The following is an 18,214-nucleotide window of genomic DNA, read 5'->3' on the forward strand; positions in this document are numbered from 1 at the left end:
AGACACCAGTTCATCAGTAACCAAGAAGACAAACAGGTAGGCACACAAGGAGAAATGAAACAATTAACAAACTAGAAGATTAAAAAGTGCACAGAAATCTGAATGAAAACAAAACATACATGTGACAGGTAGTTTATATAAATATTTATTTATGCTTTTATTATCTGTGAAAATATCTTATGTACATTATCCAAATTCTTTGAATCTTCATCCTTCAAATCACAAAATCTTCACATCTTCAATTCAGTATTAGTCTCTGTGTGCCTCTTGTTCTCTCTCTCCGCCGGTCTCCCACCAGCATCTGACCACTTCTCTTCCAGGGTTTTGGCACTGTTGCCATTTGATTTTCCACTCCCGTCTACAATCTGCTGTGGCTGCACTTTCTGCTGTGCGCATTTACCTTTTCCCTGTGGCGCTCACTCACTGCTCAAAACTACCGCACGGTGGTTTGGCTTCTGCCTCACTAGTCTAATTATCTACCATCCTTTAATGATTTTAGAGAAATATTTTAGCCCAATATGACAGTCAATTCTACAGGGTTAATTCATTTTCTCCATCTCATTACACCCTGACTTCATATAATCTTTGCTATAGGAGCTTGCAAAACATAATTTTGCAGTAACACTTTTGCCACTGGAACAGAATTTGGCATAATTTTGATATTTGTTGATGCCTCAAATTCAATTTGTCACACCCTGTAAAGCCACTGAAATAAGAATGAGAAATTTCTTTGTAAAAGGTATAATAAAATAAAATCATTCTCCCGGAGAGCATAGGCTTTTTCAGGACAGCAATTTCATCTTGAGTAAATTTCATATTCGCTACAAAGCATTTTTGGCATTACTCATTTTTCTCATTTAAATGTCTGCTTGATTCTTTTCTCCCTACCGCCTTGGACAAATTACCCACATGACATTTTGGCACCGGAACCACAAGATCCACAACTGATTGTTAATCCTCCAATAGATTTCAGGCTCTTCAATTGACTGATTTAGTTATGCTCAAGTCATCTCATTTTGTTATATAATATTGTTTAGCACCGATGTAGATCAAAACTCATGACTTGGACATGAGTTAGACTCCAATCACTCATGACCAAAAACTCATGACTGGATTAAATGTGTGTGAAAAAGCCATTCCAATGATCTATGTCCTTACTGAAGACAACTTCTATCCATACTGTTTGCTAAATGTACATCCTATCAGGAAATTATAGTATGTCTACTTAGTTTTGATATCATAAAATGATGGCACGTGTCAACACAAACATGAAAAAAAAATGATTTTCTGAACAAATATTTTTTTGTGTTTTTCAGTAAAATATCTAAACTTACTTAAGAAGCAAAATGACAATAGATATAAAGTCTTGTTTTCTTAAAACAAACAAACAAACAAAAAGTATTAATATTAAGTGACTTAATGCCTAAATCAAGAACAATTATCGGTTACACTTTATTTTAAGGTGTCCTTATTCAATTCAAATGTAAATACCTTTAAGTACTGAGTAATATTCATTGACAACATGTACTTACTACAGGGTTATAGTAAGGAATAGGGTTTGGTTTAGGGTTAGTTGCATGTAATAATGCATATTTTACTGTTATTACTACTGTAAAGTACATGTAACATATGTAACAGGGACACTGTAAAATAAAGTGTTACCCAAATATCTGCCAATGGGATAAGAAAAATAAAAGTTTGTTTATCTTAATCTTAAAAGTTTATCTACTTAATTTTTAGGTTATCGACCTTTTCAGAAAAAAATGCCTTCAGTTATTTTGTTTCTCTAGTAAATGTATCTTAATTTAAAGGCACAATATGTCATTTTCACCACTAGAGGTCACTTATTCAAAACAAAGGCGTAGCTTGATGATGCTGCGAATGAGCGTGGAATCATGGGAGTTGTCATCTTCACTTCCACAGCCGATGAAAAGCAATCCGATGGACTTGGGCAGAAATCATGTTCATGGATGAGCTAATATATTAAAGGTGCTGTAGAACGTGTTTTCAAAAGATGTAATATAAGTCTAAGGTGTCCCCTGAATGTGTCTGTGAAGTTTCAGCTCAAAATACCCCATAGATTTTTTTATTCATTTTTTGCCTATTTTGGGGCATCATTAAATGGAGCTTAAACAGCATAAACAAAGTTCACACAGCTAATATAACCCTCAAAATGGATCTTTACAAAGTGTTCCTCATGCAGCATATGCAGATATGTAAGTACAGTATTTATTTGGATGTATTACATTTGATTCTGAATGAGTTTGAGGCTGTGATCCGTAGCTAAAGCTAACATTACACACTGTTGGAGAGATTTATAAAGAATGAAGTTGTGTTTATGAACTATACAGACTGCAAGTGTTTAAAAATGAAAATAGCGACGGCTCTTGTCTCAGCGAATACAGTAATAAACGATGGTAACTTTAACTACATTTAACAGTACATTAGCATCATGCTAACGAAACATTTAGAAAGACAATTTACAAATATCACTAAAAATATCATGATATCATGGATCATGTCAGTTATTATTGCTCCATCTGCCATTTTTCACTATTGTCCTTGCTTGCTTACCTAGTCTGATGATTCAGCTGTGCACAGATCCAGACGTCCTGCCCTTGTCTAATGCCTTGAACATGGGCTGGCATATGCAAATATTAGGGTCGTACATATTAATGATCCCGACTGTTACGTAACAGTCTGTGTTATGTTGAGATTCGCCCGTTCTTCAGAGGTCTTTTAAACAAATGAGATTTATATAAGAAGGAGGAAACAATGGAGTTTGAGACTCACTGTATGTCATTTCCACATACTGAACTCTTGTTATTCAACTATGCCAAGGTAAATTCAATTTTTAATTCTAGGGCACCTTTAAAGTTTTATTAACGTTACTGTGGTATGAAGCAGGGTGGAGTTCATTGGAGCATTTATTATGTTTATGCTGTTTAACAATGATTAGTTTTCTGTTTACAAAGGTGTCCAAACCCACACAATACAGTAAAGTGACTTTGGCTTTGGCAGAAATTAGAAAATTTCTCAATGATGGAAAAAAAGTTATTCAATATTAATCCTTCCCTTCAGTGAGCTGCTAACTGAATGGAACACTGAGTCACCAGATCCGGCCAATTCCTGAATGAATCATTCAAACTAGTTTTGGAAATCAGATCAACTGATTCACTGAAAATGTCTCACTCGAAAGAATGATTCATTTGTGAATTGCCCATTGCTTATTTGCTCATAAATGCTCCAAGGACAGCTTGAAAGATTTGCAAATAACAACTTCATCTTCAATCTGTTCAAAGCTTTTGTAATATAGCACAATATAGCACACTTTTATGATACTTTTATGGTTTCCTTTTTGAAACTTTAAAGCTAGTCACTATTCATTGTGCAGTACATTGCTCAAAACTGTGCTCTGCGGAAGAAAAACAAATACAGATTTAAGCATGATGGACAAGACTAAATTATGACAGAATTTGCTAAAATAGAAGCTAAATACATTTACTTATAGCCTAAAACGATCATATAAAATTAGTGATAAATTAAATGCGTGTCTTAAAGTTTCCTAATTAATCTTTTCTTTGTAGAGATGCCCTTTCAACATGATTTTATTAGGTTTGCTTTTCTTCTGCGATAAAAAGTTATGACCTCACGAGAATAGCAAAACCTACCTACACACACACACACACACACACACACACGCATACAGAGATAAAAACCCCACTGTTAAATAATGAAAGGTAAAAATGTTTTGACAGTCTGTTCTACTCTAGTGCCCCAGCCTGTAATTGTTATCACAAGGGACCTTTCATTCAGATAAGAGCGAGTGAACTGACTTTTTACAAAGTGAATTTTCAACTTTTTTTATTTAATAGCTCTCTGTTGGCCTGCAAAAAAGCCTATTTTGCACTGTCATATGAGCCGCACTTGAAGTTTACCATCACACGACTGTGTGGTTGTGTGTAGTTGTGAGTATGTTTGTCAGTGTTTAAAACTATTTGCGCTTTATGAGTGTGAAATTACAATAACCAGCAGGTAAACAGAGTTATTTGCACTCCGTCCCTGAGGACATCTCTTGTACTTTCATGTTCAAGGACCTGTATTCATAATATCTGCCTCTCACAAAAAAAGCACATTTTAAAAAGTAAAACATCCACATTAAACACCCACTTGTCAGTATTACACCACACAAACAGCCTGCTATATTGACCTCAAGATAAACGGCGATAGCTGATGGCTAAGGCAGTTAGCATCACTAAAACGAGGTTGAGATTCAGATCATTGGTGTAGGATTCTCTCTAAGCTTTTAGCATTTGCTGTTGATGCTAGGGGTGAAATGAGTGTGCTAATTGTACCGTAGTGTGTGTTGTCTTCTAATGTAGCAATGTAGTGTCTCATAGCGTAGCAACAACTTTAGCATCATAAACCATACGAGTCGTAAAGGAGCTAGCAGCCTTCCTGAAACAAGACATAATATTCAGAAAGATGCTAATCTATCTTTAATTCATGATTCACTTTGTGGGAACTGAAGCTGTAGCAGTTTTTGTGCACCGATGAAGTGAAAACACAAGGAGCTAGGCTTTATGGGTGAGCTTTTCATTTGGTTTCTGAGGTGGTGTGGGCAGTTCTGATGGCATGAGCTCTGCAGGGGAAACACTCACTGATGGGGTGGAAGCAAACGTCCTAACTGAGAAAGAAATAAAGATGAACATCTGTTAGCCCTCAGGCATCATTTCAAAACGCCTGCAATGAATGAGTAGAGAGAACAGAGAGGTGATAAAAACAGGGTTGAGAGAGAGAGAAAGAGAGAGAGAGAGAGAGAGAGAGAGAGAGAGAGTGCGTGTGCACACTTTGGCAGTTTGATCAAATGAACAACTTTGAGAAAAGGTTTCCTTTATTTAAGAATTCATTTATTATTTTTCATTATTAATGAGGATGATCACCATGCGTCCTCAGTAATGAGCATAAGAATCTTAGGACAGCTTCATTTTATCTTAGTTCAAAGTATTATTTGGCGCATTGGCTCACAAAATGTTGGCAATGAAATTTGTTTGATACATGTTCTCATGCATGTGCTGTTATGCTGTCAAACATATATAAGGATATAATGTTTCATATTGTTCGGTATCGGTAATTATTGAAAAATTAATAACCTTTTTAAAAAAAGACCAGTAGATTTTTTTTTTTTTTATTTATTTAACCAGTGCATTTTAATTAAGGCAAACAACAAATGATTTTAAAACAAAACAAAATAAATAATGTAAACAAATCCTTTTATATATTTTTTTTTTTGTGAAAATTAAATAAATAAGTGTTTAACTTGTTTCAAACTGTTTCAAAAACCATGAAACTGCCACACTGACGAGCTGACATGTCCTTTATTATTCACAATCTCCTTGTCGCCAGCAGGTACAGCACTCATTTTCATGTGTTTGTGTGTTCTGATTTCACGTGGTGATTGCGCAACTGAACTCACAGCAGCTTGTTTGTGTGTCGCTCGTAGCACATCTATTTTATGATTCAGGGACGGAGCAAGCTTGAGAGTTGTTCATTCAGCCGAACTTCATGTCTGTTTATATTTTAACGCATTTAAGTGAAACTAAATCGAGAGTTATATCGAACATTTTTCTATCGTTATCGATTAAGACGTACCGTCGATATCAATACCGTTTTATCGCCCAGGCCAGGCCTTCTCTTTTTCATAATTGATCTTCCCCATGATTAAAAGAAACATTTTATATTTTTGACTGTGTTAATACATTCATTGATTTTTTTTATTTTTTTTATTTAAAGGTGCCATAGAATTGGAAATTTAATTTACCTTGGCATAGTTGAATAATAAGAGTTCTGTACATGGAAATGACATATCGTGAGCCTCAAACACCTTCTTCATATGTAAATCTCATGCGTGAAAAACACCACAGAAAAAAAGAGTGAATCCCAACAGAACACCGACTGTTACCTAACAGTCAGGATCATTATTATATATGCGTCCCAAAATTTACATATACCAGCCCATGTTCAAGGCAAACCAGTATTAATGTCGTGGAGCTGCACAGCCGAATCATCAGAAGTTCTGCAGGTATTGTTGTGAAGCAAGCAAGGACACAAAGGAGGATATTTTTAAGAATGTTTGTAGCCAAACAGTTGCAGGACACCATTGACTTCCATAGTATGGGAAAAACAAATACTATGGAAGTCAATGGTGCCCCACAATTGAAATATTTATACAGGTTTGGAACAACTTGAAGGTGATTAAATGATGATAATTTTTTTCATTTTTGGTGAACTATCCCTTTAACTTATTTAGTTAAAGGTGCCGAAGAACATGTTTTCAAAAGATGTAATGTAAGTCTTAAGTGTCCCCTGAATGTGTCTGTGAAGTTTCAGCTCAAAATACCCCATAGTTTTTTTTAATTCATTTTTTTAACTGCCTATCATTATAAATGCGCCGATTCAGGGTACGCGGCCCCTTTAAATTTCGTGCTCCACGCCCCAAGAGCTCACGCTTGCCTTAAACACCATAAACAAAGTTCAAACAGCTAATATAACCCTCAAAATGGATCTTTACAAAGTGTTCGTCATGCAACGTCTAATCGCGCAAGTATGGTATTTATTTGGATGTTTACATTTGATTCTGAATGAGTTTGATAGTGCTCTGTGGCTAAAGCTAACATTACACACTGTTGGAGAGATTTATAAAGAATGAAGTTGTGTTTATGCATTATACAGACTGCAAGTGTTTAAAAATGAAAATAACGACGGCTCTTGTCTCCGTGAACACAGTAAGAAACGATGGTAACTTTAACCACATTTAACAGTACATTTGCAACATGCTAACGAAACATTTAGAAAGACAATTTACAAATATCACTAAAAATATCATGATATCATGGATCATGTCAGTTACTATCGCTCCATTTGCCATTTTTCGCTATTGTTCTTGCTTGCTTACCTAGTCTGATGATTCAGCTGTGCACAGATCCAGATGTTAATACTGGCTGCCCTTGTGTAATGCATTGAACATGAGCTGGCATATGCAAATATTGGGGGCGTACATATTAATGATCCCGACTGTTACGTAACAGTCGGTGTTATGTTGAGATTCGCCTGTTCCTCAGAGGTCGTTTAAACAAATGAGATTTATATAAGAAGGAGGAAACAATGGTGTTTGAGACTCACTGTATGTCATTTCCATGTACTGAACTCTTGTTATTCAACTATGCCGAGGTAAATTCAATTTTTGAAACTAGGGCACCTTTAACTAATGGAACCTTATTGTAAAGTATTACCACTATCCCTTTAAATCATGCTAAAATATCATTGCCTTGTCAACATGTATTCAAATTGCTTGAACATGGTCACCTGATTTACGCAATTTTAAAATGGTGGCCACTCAACGCCATGTTTTCAGCCGAAATGTGTTAAATTACCATCTCTCGTCTGCATTTCCTTCCTCATGCCTCAAATCGTCGCTTGTTAGCTCGCCTCTTCTTCAGACTCTCAATCACACACAAGACCTTTGCTTCGTTTGCTTGGGCCCGTGCCTGACATTTCTCATTCTCATATGAAGACTTCACATTTTCCCTCGTTGGTGGAAGTCACTGCCTCCCTGACCTTTCTCTTTCCCAAGCTTTAATTAGGCTCAGCTTGCCTGACCTGCTCTCCGCTTCCACCCCGGCTCGGCTTTACCCCTCTCGCCCCCCTGACAGGCTTGTACGGTCGCGAATGTGTCTTTGGAAAGATAATTGCCAGATAACAGGGGTTGATCTTTTTGAGGGGAAGAATTGTACTCATGTTTTCATGTAGAGGAAGAGAATGAAAGGGTATGCTCATACAAAGAGAATAAGAGATGAAAAACTTACATGAAAGTACATTATAGGCAAAAATCATGTGTCTGAGCTAAAGAGCTCCACTATGAAAGATTGATGCTTTCTTTCTGCCTTGACATTCATTTCTTCATTCTTCCATTTTGTAATATCACTTGTTATTTGATAATTTACAGTTTTGCATTAGTATGTATGTACTGTATGTACTTGTAAGTTTAAAGCTGGAGTGTTTCGATAATTTTCAAGGTATTCCATGCAAGCGCTGGAATGCTTGAGTCATAATCAGTTTTGCCTGTCGCCTGGCAACCCCATGGGTGCCATCTACTCCCTCAAAGACAGCCCTAAAACTGAGCCATCAGCACAATCTTTTCCGTCAGAGCGAGAGAGATTGTGCCTCCTGAGATAAAGATTTCAACATTTAGCTGATTTTCTTTGTGTTTTTAATCGCCCTGACCTTCAGCAACAGCAGTAAACTGCACATACAGTGTCTCAGCCACTAGGTGGTGGTTATTCTTTAGTAAACTGAGGTTTATGTGGCAAGTGTTTGCTTGTGAAGAGGGAGGGTGTGTGACATTGATTTACTGCTTTTTATTTGTACTAATGAGGGGAAAAAACTGTGTATTTTCATTTATATTAAACCAATGGGATGTGCTGTTTCTGTATAGAGCAGTCAGCAGTTTTATTTTTGCATTTTCCATGTCTTAAAGTTGGCATGAAATGAAAATTCATCCTATCTATTTTCTAAATGCATGTTAAATACCTTTTTGTCTTATTGTGATCAGTTCATTCAGTGCATATGTTTTTGTTCTTATGTTTTGACCTTGCAATGTTTAATCAAAATGTCAAACTTGTGAAAATATCAGACTTCTCTCTGATGTTTCATACAAAAAGCAACATTTTGAACCAAAAGCTGAGAAAATCATGTTTTTTTTTTTTTTTTCAAAGACCACACGTCCATAAGCAATGATTTTATTGCTTGTTTACAGTTAATATAATATAATATCTCAATGTATGGTCTAAAACATAAAGACAAGATGTTTTACAGCATAACAGCACATACATGAGAGCATTTATCAAACATTTGCATTTGTGCCAAATAATAATTTTTATAACAGAGAGAAAACGGAAAGCCAGAAAATTCTGTCAATGGCAAAGAAAGAGTTAAAAGATTATTATTTTTTTTAATTAATTAATTTATTTATTTTATGGTATTTTTATTTTATTTATTTATTTTTTATTTTATTTTATTTTATTTTATTTTTATTTATTTTTTTATTGTATTTTATTAGAACGTTCATTGGAAAACATTTTTAAATTATACACTTGTTTTTTTGTTTTTTGTTTTTTTTACTTAATCAGAACACACGTTCATTAAGAGTCTCTAAATGAAAATTTGAAATTAAAGGGATAGTTCACCCAAAAATGAAAAACATTTTTTTTCCACAGAAGAAAGAAAATCATGCAGGTTTGCAATGACATGAATATGAATAAATGATGAGAGAATTTATATTTTTGGGTGAACTATCCCTTTAAGGACAAGGGAAGGAAAATTTATTGAGATTCTTTCAAAAACACCACAGCCGAAACACCTGGCTACCTTTCTCCCACAAACACACATGCACACATAGACTTCTCTCCAATAACCGGCTTGAGTTATCCCCACACCCCTGTCTCCCAAGGCAACCTTAAATAACAGCACCTTGGATGTTTTGTGAAACCTTGAGCACTCACCTGGGACCCGACACAGCATTTCACCCTAATTGGTCAGTTCTCCTGTGAGCAAACAATAGCCTTGGTTAATAAGGCAATATGGAAGAGTTCACCACCTGCATCCCTAATAAGAGCAGGAAAAAAAAAAAAAAAAAAAAAAAAACAACACGGCTCTGAGTTCAGGGAGCACATTCAGTCCTCAGATCTGTGGCATCAGCAAGGGAGGAAAAGTAACTTACCGCTCAGTCGTTCCTGAGCTGGATGAGGGATAAAAATGCGGCTCACCTGTGCACACCTACAAAGACTATTGGAGAGATTTGTGTGCTGAAAACATTCAGTGTAAGCACCGAAAGGGCAAACAGCTTGGTTTACAGTTTTTTAATGATGTTTAGTCATCAGTGGACGAAAGAGTTTGTGCTGGTGTGTTGTGTGTGTGTTCATTCACTTAAATAAGGACTGTAAAGTCTTGCTTTATATATGCGACTGTGCAAGCTTGTGTACACATTTTTAATGAGACTTCATTTTCATCTGATCACAAATTCAATAACCATAGATTAACTGTCCTCACCTGGTCAATAAGGTTATAATAGTATTCACAATCTATGGTGTTGTGTTGCCTTATGGCAACACCATTTTTTCTTTGACCTTCTTGATTTTCTTATAGTTAATCATATGCTGTTTTTAAGACATTTTATTTCCACACTTTATTATTTCCACAAGACTTTCCCTTTTAAATGTTTACAAACATTTTAAATACTTGTTAAAGGATTAGTTTACTTTCAAATTAAAATTTCCTGATAATTTACTCACCCCCACGTCATCCAAGATGTTCATGTCTTTCTTTCTTCAGTCGAAAAGAAATTAAGGTTTTTGATGAAAACATTCCAGGATTTTTCTCCATATAGTGGACTTCAATGGAGCCCAAACGGTTGTCAAAATTACAGTTTCATTGCAGCTTCAAAACGTTCTACAATATCCCAGACAAGGAATAAAGGTCTTATCTAGAGAAACCATCACTCATTTTCTAAAAAAAAAAAATAATAATAATAATAATAGTTTTACCCATAAATACTCATCTTGAACTAGCTCTCTTCTTCTTCTCTATTTGAATTCCGGCAGTGTAGACACTGCTAAGTGTGTTACTGCCCTCCACAGGTCAAAGTTTGAACTAATTGTTATATACTTGCACTAGCATATTGTATATGACAATTTAGTTCAAACTTTGACCTGTGGAGGGCAGTAATACACTTAGCGGTGTCTACACTGCTGGAATTCAAATAGAGAAGAAGAAGAGAGCTAGTTCAAGATGAGCATTTATTGTTGAAACGTATAAAATTGAAATTTTATACGTTAAATAAAATTTGAAAGTGAACTAATCCTTTTTATTTAAATTTAAATTTGTTCTCATGATTAATTAATTAATTTTGTTTCCTCATTTTTGTAAATCGTGTCCACTTTGAACTAATTCATTTCTTCATTTTGATTTTGATTATATTGTGTGCACAATTTACTTAAAACAAGGAAACAAATTAGTAAAACATGGTGACATTTTAGAAAGTAGTTAATTCATGGCCACAATATACAACTTTTTGTTATTTTACAGTGTGTTTTATAAAGTTAGAGCTAAAGTTAAAGTTGCATAAAATATACATTGCTTTTTATTATTCAATCGTAGAATCCAAAAATGAAAAATGAGGGATGCGAGGAAAAACTGTAACTGTGATTTAAACTGTAAAGCTCCAAAAACTATTGTATGGTACTAAAGTGGTCTGTATGACTCATATACTATATTCTTCTGAAGTCAGTTTATGATGGATAAATTAAAAAAGTTAATAGTTGTTCACTGAAATCTCCACATTGTGAGAATGTGAGAAACCAAATAAATGATCACATTTGGAATATAGTTTGGAATCTGAATGACGCACAAATGCATTTCCTCAGTGGGAATTATAGGCATTAAATATATTACTGCAGTCACTAATTAAAATAATTGTTTTTATATATAAGTGACAATTACAAGTTGTTTCATTTGTTCTGAATTGCTATTTATCGTCAAATTAACATTTTATTTATTTGCTTCATATAAGTAAAATGTGTATGATTGATTGATTGATTGATTGATTGATTGATTGATTGATTGGTAGGTTGGAAGGTACATAGGTAGGTTGGTAGGTAATTGGAGCTAATTTTGCTCAAAACATTGACCATAGTACTGAAAAGCTAAATTCCCTGTTGGTAATTTTGGTTACTGCATGTGTGCAGATAAGTCACACTTGTTTGAGTCTGGCCTACACTGTGCTTTGACCTATTCTTTTCTTCCCTCTCTCTGCTTTATCTTTACATAAGCAAAATCAATAATAAAGGAATCTAAATTCCAAGCTCAAAAGACCATTTATCCAAGTCAGGTTAGCGGTAAAAAAAACAAAAAAAAAGAAGCATTCATGACCGACCTCGTTATGGTCTAGATTTACGGGAGTGAGACAATCCAATTAGTTTAAGATGGAGCCGAAACATGTTCCTAATTTCATTAATATTCTATCAGAGCCGACGTATCACTGCACAGCGGGACTCAAAGATTCTCCACCACACTCTCTAAGCGTCTCTCCAGCCACCTCATCTGCTGCTTCATTAACCTTTGTCTTCCCAGAAACCTCTGCTCTTATGCTTCAAGTCACTGATAGGGACTTAACATACAGAATCAGAGGAAAGATACGGAGGTGGATTTTGCAAGGCTGCATGAGTATGGAGATGGAGAAAAGACGATAAAATTAATTGCCCTTGGTAATGTGTGACTCACATTATAAAAGCGAAGTCGACAAGGCCAGTGCAGACCATCCTTAATTTTATCTAAAACCAGAATTACTTGTTCTTGAATTATCTGCTTTTCGCTTTTATAGTGCTGATCAAAGCTTTCTAAAGTAGGTATGTGCTATAGCAAAATCTGTATTTCATTTTTTAACTACATTTCTTTGGAGCACCCGCAGTGTCGCATTGTTAGATTCTTTCCTTTCTTTGCTACCTGTGCCTTCCATCTATTTCTGCACAACTGAAGGTCAAAAGAGAGTGAGCGAGAGACACACACACACCTACATCTGCATATTCTGCATATCGTATTTTCCTGTGTCTATGTCAGGTATAGAAATGTTGAGGCGGTTATCAATAACACCGTCAGAGCATGTGACAGCATGTATGACTGATATGTGCAGTTCACACAAAAACAGTTCACACAAAAATAAAAATGTCTCTTTTTTTAGACCCTTTTATTAAAACCCATGTCTTTTTTTTTTTGATTGAATGGTCCCTGATTTATTGGCTACAAATATCTCCCACTGTGTTGATATAGCACATATAGAACACTTTAATTTTTTAATAAATGTATTTTATTTTTAATATACATTGCACATCACCTAATTTCTCAAAGAGTCTGAAAACAGTTTGTTCGAAGATCCGGTCTCTCTAAACCCATCCTTTCCACGAGCCTACTCTGCTCTGATTGGTCAGATGGCCCAGTCTGTTGTTATTGGCGTGTATCGAAAATGAGCCACCCATTGCCATAGCTGCATACCAATTCAGAGGCTGCATCCTTCAAAGGCTGTATGCGAAGGCAGATTTCACTCAGGAACTTTACTCTGTGTTTCGACCACAGAAACAAGGGTCTAAATAAAATTCTCCCCTCAGAAAGTCCCTGCTCGTGGGGTAGTACTTTTTCAAAGTTCAAGAACTTTCGGGGGTGTGACTTGGGCGATGAACATGCTGATTGGTTGATTTCGTGCAGAATTTAGACTCCACGTAGCATTTTATTTCAACAGCCAAAAAAAAAGTCTGTTTCGTTGCATGCAGTAAGAGTTGTTTGCTATTTGAATCAACATTGGAGTTTAAAAATTAGACTGATGGACAAACAATGAGGTTCAGGCTTTATTAAGCTTATGCAGGGAATGAAATCCAGTAATTCCGGTGGAAACAAGCTAAAGACTGTCCCAATTCGAAGGCTCCTTCAAATGCTGCAATGAAGGATACAGCAGATGGCTCCTTCGCCTACCCTAGAATTCATTAGGTGCCAGTGACGACATTTTTTTTTTTTTTTTTTTGAGTGAGAGAGTGAGAAATTACACTTTTAAATGTAAGTATGGGATGTCAACTTACTCAAAAATCTCATAAAGCAAATGTAAAAATAATGAAGAAAAATGACGTTCGCGGACTTTGAAGGCATGGCTTCCAAGTATACAGCCTCTGAATTGGGACACAGCTAACATTTGAATTTCAGCTCCGGAGGCTTCATCAGCACTTGTTAATACAGTGATATAAACCATAACAACGGCGTCGGTTTTACCGTATAAATTCCAGCACGAGTCCTCATTTTTGGAAGCGCATGCAAAGTGGATTCGCAGCGCTGGGAACCGCTCCTTCTCGACATGTCGACCGAACGAACCAAACTCTTCCAGGCCTCAGCTACAAATACAGTGTTTGAGGGCGGGGCAAAGCAGAAGTTGTTCAAGGGAAGCCAATGAAGACCATAGGCTGGCATTAAGCAAATTTGTTACAAACGAGTTGACTAGTAAGTTTGGAATTGCTGACGTCTCGTTTCAGACAGTTCAGAATCGTTGCTTTCTTTTGGGAGACATTAACTTAATTCGTCACGCACTTTGATCTTTAGATCTGCAGACCTTTTACATTCACAAACAGCTATGTTACACACTACATGAAAGGTAATATTTGAAAAAAAGCATAATAGGGGCACTTTAAGTATTTTGTACAAAAAAAAAGGTCTAAAAAGCACCACGAAAGTGTCATAAAAATTGTGCGATTATATTCCAAGTCTTATAAACCCATTCAACAGCTCAATGTGAGGAACAGACTAAAGGATTTTTCTTCATGGATTTTTTTTTTTTTTTTTTTCAGGATTGGCCTTTTTTGATTCTTAAAATGGCTGGCTGCACATTAACTTTTGATTTAAGCAATTGTAGTGCTCATTTAATGTGGCTTTGCAAGAGTACACATTTTCATTAACCATCCACACTTTCAGAACTTCAAACATACTAAGACGATAATGAAGGCCTGCTGCCATAAAATTCACCTCCAGTATCCCATAACTAGCATATCATAAAAATGCATAATGGCAATCAAATGCTTGCTTCTTTAAAAGAAAATAAAGAATCCACCAATGAAGCAACCCACTGATTGGTTGGCATCTGGGTCATGCTGGTTGATCAAGTTGGTGATGATTGATGAGCGGTTGTTCTGGGTTCCGGCGCTATGGTTAGCATTTGCATGTCCCGTTTGACTAATGGTCTGGTGAGCTCTGCTGCCCTGCTCTACTTAATAATGCTATTGCCCTGGAGAGATGTGTCAAGAACGCAATTGAAATGGAAACCAATTCTGAAGTGGACGCTAATGTTTTATTTGCCAAGGAAGAAACAAGATGGGTCAGTTCTTGAACAAGTTGCACTGACCCATATTACATGTGCAAGAGGGCTATTGATCTGATAATATAATTGAAGCTTGTGTCCATAAAGTAGCTATGAGAAGAGTTAATATCCGGCCTTTTTAAAGCTTTACAAACCAATGGAACAGAAAAAAAGGCCCTAAAGCAATTCTGCTGTGCAGCTCAGACACACACGCTTACACTCCTTAGACCCTGACACCTCGAGCTCTCTGTCAATGATAAGGTTTCGAAACGGTTCAGCCTCACCGATTCAATTATATTTGAGGCTGATTATATTTATTTATTTATTTTCAAAATTGGCACAAACTTAAGACTGGTGGCGCTCTAAAGCAGAAAAGAAAAAAAAAAGCTCAAGGGAAATTATAGATTTAACAGTGTGACTGCGCTTTAGGGTAAGTTAAAGTGTGTGCATGCTCATGCCGTAATGAATTACTCATTGGAGTGTGTTACAAGATTGACAGCGTTAAAAAGATTTATGCTTGTGATCCACTGCGATTATGATGAGATCAAACCAAGCAAATCAGGGATTGGAAATGAAGATATCACATTTAACACGAGGCAGTGCTGCCACAACTTTAAAAGTGTTCATTAAGACTTGCAAATTAGGAACACGGTTTGTGAGTTCATCAAATTTATGAGCTTCCTGTCTTGTATAAGAAATACAAATTGAGATGCAGTGTTGATAATGTTTTAATGTTTTATTATTAGTTGTTATTGTTTAAAGGAATGTTCTAGGTTCAATACATGTTAAAATCTATCAACAGCATTAGTGACTCTATTACCACGATTCACTTTCAAATGTATTGTTTTATATGTAGTGTATATCAAACAATATGTCTTAGATAAAATATGTTTTTGGGGCTGCATTTATTAATACAATAATATTGTGGAATATTATTAAAATATACACATTTTTTTATTATAACCGTTATATGTAGAGAGAGAGAGATCACCTGAGCGATCATTACAGGCCCGGCGTCAAGGGGGGGCTTGGGGGGGGCTTAACCCACCCTGCGATGATCTCAACCCCCCCCCCCTTCCCAAGCCTGGCAGAGGAGAACGTAAAAACGTAATTAAATAAGTACAGTGTGACATAAAATGTGATTTGTAATTTCAATTAAAAACAAAAAACAAAACGTTATTCATTTTAAATTGAATCGAGTTTTAATCATACCATAACCACTAAAAAAATATCAGGCAAAAATATGACATGACTGTAGGACTGAAGGGGCTCGCACACCGGACGCGAAGCTCAGCGCCGCGACACGTCTTTAAAATTCGAACGCATTGTTTTCTATGAGTGTTTTCTATCGCCGACATTCGGCGCCTGTCCGCGGCGCCCAGCTACGACTCGGAAAACAATACAAAACAATGCGTTCGAATTTGAAAGACTTGTCGCGGCGCTGCGAGGCGCTGAGCTTCGCGTCTGGTGTGCGAACCCCTTGATGGTAGGCGGAGATTTGTCTCCTAGTAGCTACAACTCTACTGAGAAGTAAAGAGAGTAAGTGCCGCAGACTCCAGCTGTTCTAGCAGGTTGATGTTATTTTATTTATTATAGAATGCGTTTATAACGTTTGTTTATAACGTCATCTTATTTTAATCCTGACTTTTAAAAAAAAGTTTGTGTAAAGTTTGAACCAGTTCTGATGGCATCGGCCCAGTGCAAAATCATAATACATTTTTCTTCTTTGCGAATAGTGACATAATTAGTAATACTAATCACTTTGTTTTATAGGCAAAATTAAATTATATCGATACCAAACGCCCACTGACACTCACGTGTTATGTGCCCCCCCGGACAGAAGGGGTAGCCCGCCCTGCTAAAATGTCCTGGCGCCGGGACTGGATCATTACCTGTGTCTGATATAACATTCATTCTTCAGGTCGATGTTGAAAACATTATATCCATTATACAATTCTGTTTTAATGTCTGTGGAGGAAAGCGTTTTTTGTATTTGTCATTTTTACAGTTAAGAGAAATTTCCATAACAGCGCTAAAGGCAGGAACACACCAGTTTTCTCAGTATGTTCTGCACCGTTGACTGAAGTTGGTCCTCATCTGCTTTTTTTCAGCCGATTCGAAATGTTGAATCGGCATCGGAGCTCGTCTGTCCGTCGGGCCATCTGATCATTCTGATTGGCTGTTCAGCTACTGCCACCTGCTGGTTCAGAAAGGCATTTCATCTCACGCAGGCACAGAACTGACGTGCTACTTGTCTAGCGTTGGTTTGGTGTGTCAGGCCAACTTTGGACACAGACGCTGTCGATGTGAGCCAACCCCGCAGTCTGCTTTCGTCGCCACTAGTTCGTCGCCACTAGTTCGTCGGCGTTGGCTTGGTGTGTTCCGGCCTTAAAACAACGTCTTTTGTTTACAAGTGTCCCTTTCAATTTAAAAGTCTCTTGCGACTGACTCATTCACTCTTAAAGTCTGCCGCCATCTAATGGCGTATTAATGTAACTTTCACTCAATCCATATTACGCACTAATGGACCATTTCTCAATACCAAATACAACATGTTATTTATATAAAATAATATTTATTGAAAAACAATATCTGAATTTAAATCAACAATAGCTATTATAAATGACAATAAGAAATAAACACTACAATTCAATCAAACATACAAAAGCAGTGCTCTACGGGATATAAGTTAAATATATCCCTAATATTAAATTATTAAATTTAACATAGCACAATTTAATTTGCTCAGGAACAAGTAATTGATTAATAAGACCAAAGATTGCCCGTTTTACAGTATGTACCCAAAATGAATTATACCTCTCATTTAACCACTATAAAAGACAGCAGCAAATCCCAAGATGAAGCTGTACACGGCGGGTACACGAGCACTGAGCGCCGCTGATGGCCTGGAGTTCGTATCTCAGAAAACGTCTAAACAAATTGTAAAATAGGTGCTATGATTAAAGTCTCACATAAGTCTCACATTTCAGGTCTAAACAATTACATTCTTGCCTAAAAAAAAAACTCTTAAAACTACAGTTCGTGTTACAGCAAGTGTAGTATTTGTACAAAATACGGTGGATTTGCTCTGCCACCCTGACAGTCGCTTCAAGCGGAGTGATACAAATGGTTAATAGGTAGGAGTGCTGTTATCACTAAAGTATTGCATGGCTATCAGCCAATCAGATTTGAGAACCAGAAAGAACTGTTGTGTGTGTGTATTAAAAAAGCAGTATAATATATATGTATACACACACACACACATAGTAC

The 18,214-nt window shown here is 36.3% G+C and overlaps 1 protein-coding gene across 5 annotated transcripts in view; it reads left to right on the forward strand.

Moving 5' to 3' along the window:
- Positions 1-18,214, forward strand: part of LOC125271957 (VPS10 domain-containing receptor SorCS1) — a 230,363-nt gene that overhangs the window by 146,341 nt on the left and 65,808 nt on the right. The gene's annotated exons all lie outside the window — the stretch shown is intronic.

This window comes from Megalobrama amblycephala, linkage group LG7, assembly GCF_018812025.1.
Source record: "Megalobrama amblycephala isolate DHTTF-2021 linkage group LG7, ASM1881202v1, whole genome shotgun sequence".
NCBI classification, from domain to species: Eukaryota; Metazoa; Chordata; class Actinopteri; order Cypriniformes; family Xenocyprididae; genus Megalobrama; species Megalobrama amblycephala.